General features: G+C 43.9%; 1 long non-coding RNA gene across 1 annotated transcript in view; it reads right to left on the reverse strand.

The window, feature by feature from the left end:
• Positions 1-5177, reverse strand: part of LOC119453403 (uncharacterized) — a 186533-nt gene extending 181356 nt beyond the window's left edge. Inside the window, exon 1 of the long non-coding RNA XR_007467108.1 lies at positions 5137-5177. This is a non-coding gene — a long non-coding RNA (uncharacterized LOC119453403). The remainder of the gene's footprint in view (positions 1-5136) is intronic.
• Positions 5178-7869: the final 2692 nt, after the last annotated feature.

Consider the following 7869-nt stretch of genomic DNA (forward strand, 5'->3'; position numbering starts at 1 on the left):
TTGCGCACGCCGGATGGTAAACAAAAAAAAGCCTTTTGCCCTCGCCTTGTCGGTTGCGGCAACTTAAGGCGCAGCAGCATGCCATCACAACGAAGTTCTTGTCCCTAACACGTTTGATCGGTTTGTGCGTACAGCACTTTCGTCGCACAGGCCCGAGAATGGCAGTCGGAGCGCGCTGGAAAGAAAAAAATATACAAAAGCGCGACGCGAACTTCCACGTGACACGGATTGGCCAATGGGGGAGCGGAGGAGGCTGGGGCGACAGGAGGCGGCTAAGAGAGGGCGAGGAGGAAGCGCCGGGGTGAGCGCGGTGGCGGCAAGATCTAAGAATGGCGCTACTTTTATAAATATAGGGGCTTTAGGCAAGACGCGCTTATCAAATGCGAAAGCTACGCAGTTCCCTGCAGTATCTCAGAGCGTGAAATCTGAGCGGAGCGTAAGCGGGGCTCTGCTAAAGCTGTCTAGTTTTAGCTTGCGACTTAAGAGTATCACGACTTAAGAGTATCACGACTAAAGTAACCGATACACTTAATGAGAACTTTTTGCCTCATTGAAAATTCAATGTAGTTGACATTATACAGAAGATGCGCCGATCCTCTAGTGTTGCAATCCTGCTGACTGGGCTAGTTGGGTTTTACGACAAAAGTGTTTTATGCCGTAGTCCACGATCAACTTTCTGTAACGAACTTGGCGGGTAAAAAAAAACTGTCTTGTAGGCCTTCTGCCGAGCTGATGACTCAGTTTGCGCACATCGCTTGTCTTTCGCGTCCGATTAGCCATTGCCTACAAAAAAAAATGAATTCGATGCAAGAAAAGAAACAAGATTTAAAATTAGAATGTGCTCGAGAATTTTACATGGAATGCCAGTTAGAGAAATGGGGCGATAATTTAGAGCTGAGTGTTTATTACCAGAGTTGTGAAGCGGAACCACCTTTCCGATCTTCCAGTCAGTGGGAAGCAAACTGTTCTTTAGGGACTGTTGAAAATTTTTGTTATTGTAATTGATGAGTAACAGACTGCATTTATAAGAACCTAGGATTAATAGAATAGTACCCAGGCGAGCAGGATGCTTTTAAATTTCCTATAGCTTTGACCACGCCACTATGGTCAATTTTAATGGGAGACACTGCTATAAATCCTAAAGGTTTAACACGAGGAAGCATTGTTTGAGTTGTTGTAGAAAAGTTGTAGACAAAGACTTCATTCAACACACGGGCACACTGCGCATCAGGTATGGTTTTTCCTGCAGAATCAACAAGACTGATTGCGCTATCACTTTTATGATGAAACACGCGCAAGAACTCTTTGGAATCGGATCTGAGCATTAAAGGAAACGTGGCAGTTAGAAAATTATCTTTATCATTCTTAATGGCTGCTATGTACACGGCGGAATTGTTCGTAGGCTGGCCAGCGACGGCATCTGTGAACTGTATGCTGAGCGGTAGGTACGTTTTTTTTTCTTATACGACAAACGTTTTATGTAGCATTTGTACCATGGTGCATCAGCATTCGGAGTTATCGTACAAGTAGTAATGTATTTATTTTATTTATTTGTTAATTCTTTCCCCTAAATAAAAATAAATCCGTGTTATATTGTACCGTTCGCTCTTCGAAACCATCGAGAAAACCGTCAAGAAAAGTGAAAATTTCCGGCTTGATTAGTTCGAACTTCCCGTTTTTATAACCTTTCATAACTTTCTTTTTTTGCATTTTGGACGTGAAATGTTAATGCTAAATTACAAAATGGAGTGGTCACTTATGCCGGGCAGGTGAGTGACGTTAGAATCGTAGTCAGGGTGTGTTGCAAGTGCGAGATCAAGAATGTTAGCTGTTGATTCTGCGATTCAAGTTGGTTTCGTTATGAACTCTGTTAAAGAAAGTACAACGCACATATCCAAAAAAATCTCTTGCGAGTGAAGGAGGATTCAGCTCAGGTGGCTTACAATCCCACGAAACATTTTTGATGTTAAGATCCTTCATTAAGAAAAGCGGTAACGTCGGGTATTGACAGACCACAGAATTATTCACGTCGTGTAGTTCGTTAACGAAAATGGATTTGTGAGAAGGGGGTGGTAACAGATGTCAATATTACTTTTTGCTTGGAGAATTCAGCGACAACCCAAACCGTTCTCAACTCACTTGGAGTGTGAATACGGTGCAATGGGAGTTTTTTCGAGATGGCGAGCAATACACCACCACCTATCCGCGACCCCTCGATTACAGCAATACACAGAAAATTGAAGAAGCCGGAAGATCCAATGCCCTTGTAGGAATTGATGTTATGCGAAGCAGTGTGCGGGGAGCCTACCAAGTTAACGAAACGGGCATGAGAGCACGAAGACGTAGGCGGCTCTTTCATCACCTACATGACACGCATGTCATGACATTCTTGTCATGAGTCCTCAGGAATCCCTTTACCTACACCTAAGAGACCTTAAGTCGAAAGCCTTAGTCATGCTCATGACTAGATACCGAATTTTAGGCAAATGCCTTTTTTGTTACTTGCGCTCCTATCGCCCCACTTTGATGTATGAGCATAAATTAGAGGTTAAGAATGGCTTTTATAGTGTTTTTATGGTGCCCATAAATGCCTATTTTAGCGTTTGTGCCTAAATGCCTATAAATGCCTATTTTCAATATCGGCGCCTATATGAACACTACTTAGCATCAAGTTTCGCTTTCGAGTGCACCTACAGACCGTTAATCATGTTACCGGGCGACAATGACTGTTCGGAACTCCATGGGGTTCAACCTAGTCCATTAGTTCAACCAACTCCTGGAAAACAACTGATAGCAGCATTGAAATGGAACGCGCCGGCCAGCATACGCCGCCGCGCTGACATTGCGCGAGCGGTTGGTAAATGCGAAACCGCGGAGAGCCATCAGGGGAAAGGAGCGTGAAGAGCAAAAAAAAAAAAAAGAAAGAAAAATGTGATGTGCACGCGGCTTTTGTTTTGTTTGTAATTTACTTTTTAAGGTGTTCACCGCCGTCGGGCGTTCCTTCTCAGCGTACGAGATCATTCTCAGTGACAAGAGGCACAATTCTGAATCCAAAAATCTGGAGAGGGTGGTAGTTTTCTAGTCTTTCCACAATCTTCAAAATGATTCTTTGACTGCGTTTCTCGTTCTTTCAAAGCAGATTTCTTCAAACATGTGCACTTCAAATGGGTGGAAGTGTATTTGGCAGTGTTGGCACGTCTGGCCTGCACAATTTCGATAATGTCATTGTATATGAAAAAAATTGCGAAGAGTTGTACCTAACAGTCTTCATGTAAGAACATGCTAATTTCTTAATAAATCGTAGTCTCTCTTGCATTTGTTATTTGTCTGTTATTGCGGTGCCTTAATTTATTTGCGTCAGGCAGACATTAGGTATCGTGTTTTTAATCAGTATTCCCAGCTTTCAAGTATTCTTTTTCATGCCTGTTTCACTATATGTGACGCTCAAGTACAGTGGCCATTGAACATGAATATGAGCAGTGTGCTTATTGAATGAAGCCAATTGATCGTCATTAGTCCAGCAGTCTTATGGGACAATGCACGGCTATGTTCGACCGTTGGCGCCTTTTTGCCATCATAAACAATAACATTTCTTGTTTTCCTATCGTAGATATAGGCCGCGCACGCGTCTTCGTTTGAAATTATTTGCATTTGTGTAAAAATTTGTTGTGCCTATATTTACGACGTTGGAGGCCTAAAACGTTGTTTTGCCTGCCTATTTTTGGCGCCTAAAACGCGCTTTTAAATGCCCAATGATCCAGCGTCTACTCATGACTATGACTTCGATCATCAACCTTTAGACTTTTTTCACTTAGTACAACATCCAAACCAATTCCATTGGTTTTGGAGTGTTAATCTTTTTCGCTGAGTCATTGACGTTTTTGCTGAGTCATGCTCATGACTATGACTTCTACCACTCTACCTTAGTTTTTCCTTCACTTAGTACCCACTTCCGAACCTATTTCAGTGATTTTTGAATGTTAATCTTTTTTCGCTGAGTCATTGTCATTTTTGCTCAGTCATGGTCATGACTACAACTTCTACCACCGTCCTTCAGTGTTTCTTTTTCACTTTTCCACGTCCGAACCCATTCCAGTTGTTTTCTTTTTGCTTCTTGGTCTTTTTCTTTTTTCGCTGGGTCATTGTCATGACCTACATGACACGGATGTCATGACATTTAGGTCATGACCTATCACTTACGTTCGTCATACACTCCTCTCATACTATGCCAATTTTGGTACCTTCCAAGTTGACGAAACGACCATTAAGGCTCAACCGCATGCACGCGATATTCAAGCGACAGCGACAAGCGACGCGACAGGCACACCCTGTCGCGCTGTCGTGTCGCGGCGTGGAGCAACCACATGAACGCGACATCGCGAAAAAGAGTAGCGACGGATTTACATTGTTGTGCGAATAAATGTTATCTTGCGCGCGTAAAGAAATCTCAATTTTATCAAAGGTCAATGTTTTATCTAGACCTAGCTAAAATATGCTATCATCCCCAGTGAAAATCCGTCTCATGCATCCCCAGTGGAACTCCGTCCCATGCCGCCAGCGTAAGGTGCCGTGGCGCCATCTTTTGAGTAAAACTTAAAACACATTCTCGGCTCTCGGTGGCGTCTCAGGCCTAACAGCGTCAAAACAAAACAACCGATCTCAATAATAACGACAAGAGAGCGCCGATACTTAGTCTTCAGCTAGCGATGAGGTGAAGCGATGACTGATTGTACTATTTATTTTTTGCTGTCACAGCAGAGAGCAAGTTGCAAGAGCGAATTCAGATCGAAGCGGGCAGACTGATTGCTGCCATGTTGTTGTGCAATCGCTGTCTCCAGCGGATGTCGTCGCGCTGACTTCCGGGCGACAAGCGATATTTTCTGGCTGGCCAGAAACCGGCGACACGACCAGCGACAGCGACGGATAGCCCTCCGCGACAGCAAAACCTGTCGCTCGTCGCCGTCGCTTGTCGCTGTCGCTCGAAAATCGCGTGCATGCGGTTGGGCCTTTAGAGTACCAAGACGTAGGCGGCTGTTTCATGACCTACATGACATGCATTCTATGACATTCCTGTCATGTCATATAATTTATGTTCGTCATAAACTCTTGTCAAAGTATGTCAATTTTGGTACATACGAAGTTAACGAAACGACCTTGAGAGCACAAAGACGTAGGCGCCTCGATAGATTGATAGATAGATAGATACTTCCAAAGTAGCAAATGATCGCCAAGAAATGCTTCGCATTTAATAACTGACGAAAAAAGCTCATTATCGATTACCTGTGGCTGAAGCCAGGTTTCTGTCAATACGACGAAGTGTGCGTTGCAAGTATCAATAGCACAGTTTAAAAGGTCACGCTTATTAGACAGACTTCAAACATTAGTATAGAGTACAGATGTGCGTGACTCATCATGCCCACAGCCCCTCGTGCACACCTCTAGCTTGGCGCACCTTTACTTGCGTTGGAATTTGTACGGCGGTTATCAGATGACGCAAATTTCTTACGTTCAGTGACGCTGTCTATTTCTGAGGTGTACACGTAATGCTTTTTATTCGTGACGAGTGTTTTGTACCTAAGCTTAGGGCGGCGTTTCCGATTTACTTTTGGCCAAATCATTAGGCTTCGAGCGTATTCGATGCGTTGCGGGTGAAAAATCTTCGCTCATAGTGATTTTATTGCATTTTAACTTTTTTTCGTGCACTCAAAACATTTTGTTTAACCTTATATTTTCAAAACTTCACGACAATGGGGCGGAACTTGTTGGGGACGAAAGGTCCGATACCATGCGCATGATCGACGGGATTATCAGGCAAATTATCCACCACACAAAAAAGTGCAGATGTGACACATGCTTCAGACTGCTCCCACGATTCGGGAGAGTCAGTTATACCTCGGAAAATTAAGTTGTCGCGACGCGATCTACCTTCTAAATAGTCTAGACGAGCTTCCAAAGAGCCATGCCGGGCCTTAGCGCCTTCCAGTGTATGGCGTATTCCGTTTATTTCTTCAGATATATTGTCGAACAATTTAGTTTTTTTTTCTGCGAGTTTATCCAATCTCTCGTGAACGTTGCCATATTTCATTTTGATACTTTTCTGACTGCTTTTTATGGCTTTTATGTCAGCGGACAGCTCGGCCTTACTTTTTGCTGATTGCACGAGTATGCAGATTTTTCTGTAAATGAAACACAACCAGCATTTGTTGTGCGGGATCATTGGGCAAGTCTTCCAAGAAAAGCAATGATGCCGAACGAGTGTCAGGCCCGGGATTTGTTTCCACATCACCGGAGCATAGTAGCAGAAACATCAAAGAAAACAGTGACAGTCAATTCCATAAAACACTTGTTGGCAAGGGAGCAACAGCAAGTATGGGTTGTCACATTTTTTTAGCGTATAAAGAATATCGTTTACACACCTGCGAAGAGCAAACGGTCCAAGCGTGAGCCATGCTACCTACGTTGCTCTCTTGCCCACTGAAGTGACGAGCTTGCGGCCAGTAAATAAGGGTAGCCTCAGGAACTGATGCCAGTGTCGAAGAGTATTCCCTGCAGACAGCGAGCTGCGGTGCTGGGCAAACATCCGGAATAATACCCGGAAAAGCGTAGCATTCTTCGGTGTAGTCCCCACTATCCAGAGTTGAAGGAACGTCGTCTGAGCATGAGGCAGGCACACCATAAAGAAGGATGACAGGAAAACTTGCGAAGCGCAAACAGGCCAAGCGTGAGCCATGCTGCCTACGTTGCTCTCTTGCCCACTCATCTGGGCTGCACAAACGTTTTAAAAATTGCCTGTGCCAGATAGCTCAATTGTAATCCTTGATGTAGACTACTCATTCAGACGGTCATTACTTCTACGAGAAATCAAAACGCCTAATTGAATAATTAACATTATTATGCCTAATAATGGTAATAATTATTTTACGGCACATCTTTCAATCTACGAATTCTAGCCGCTGAGTTCGCAAGGCGTATCCACTTGGAGCAAATCCTCAGGACTGAACCAGTTTCAAGATATTAATGTTCAAAGTGTCCGACGAAATGCGTGGGCGTTCCAGTTAAATTTGTGCTTTAATGCATAAAACAGCATTTCGCTCAAAAAGTTCCACGTTACAGCGCGAAGGCACCTCACAGAAGCAGCTGCACAGTGGCATAGTTGTGCCACTACCTATGGACCTACTCGACAGCTACTGTCTGTCATGCTGTTTTCCATTGAGCCCATTGTTTTCCAAACACCTTCGATTCTAATGTGCTGAAGGAATATATGCATTTTCCAAGGCAAAGGAAAATGAAAATTGTGTCAAGTGTACCACTAGGTACACTTGGAACAAGCTGCAGTGTACCCGTTGCCCTCTTACGAATGCATTAAAATGTCTTTATGCCTGATTTCAAGTATTTCTTTCAATATATCTTCGTCTTTATTTGAACCACAGTGCAGCTTTGCTGAGGAACTAAAGGTGTACACAAGGGGCCGAAATATGAGAATTTGTTTCTCCATTTGGCACAAGGGAGCATAATTTGTTTAGACTGTGTAGCCGATGGCGGGGCATCGGTACAGCAACTGTGCGAAGAAGTGCTTCAGTTGCCTAAGCTCCATAAGTTTTTCTCTTTATGCGTGCGATGAGTATACGATGCGCTGTGGTTACTGATGCATCTAAATCATCGTTATATTGAACTGACTCTTGGAGCTGTGTTGGTGATGGGCAGCGTCACAGTAAAATTTCCCGGTGACAAATGACACCGTTAATGAACGAGTGCCGCAAGGCATTGGTTTCGGCGTCCGTGTTCGGGTACTCCTACCGAAGACGAAACGCTTTCCTGACAAGGACTCCGTGTGTACTTGAAAGGGGTGAACGATATTGGCCCAACGTG

The sequence above is a fragment of the Dermacentor silvarum genome, chromosome 5 (genome assembly GCF_013339745.2).
Source record: "Dermacentor silvarum isolate Dsil-2018 chromosome 5, BIME_Dsil_1.4, whole genome shotgun sequence".
NCBI lineage: Eukaryota > Metazoa > Arthropoda > Arachnida > Ixodida > Ixodidae > Dermacentor > Dermacentor silvarum.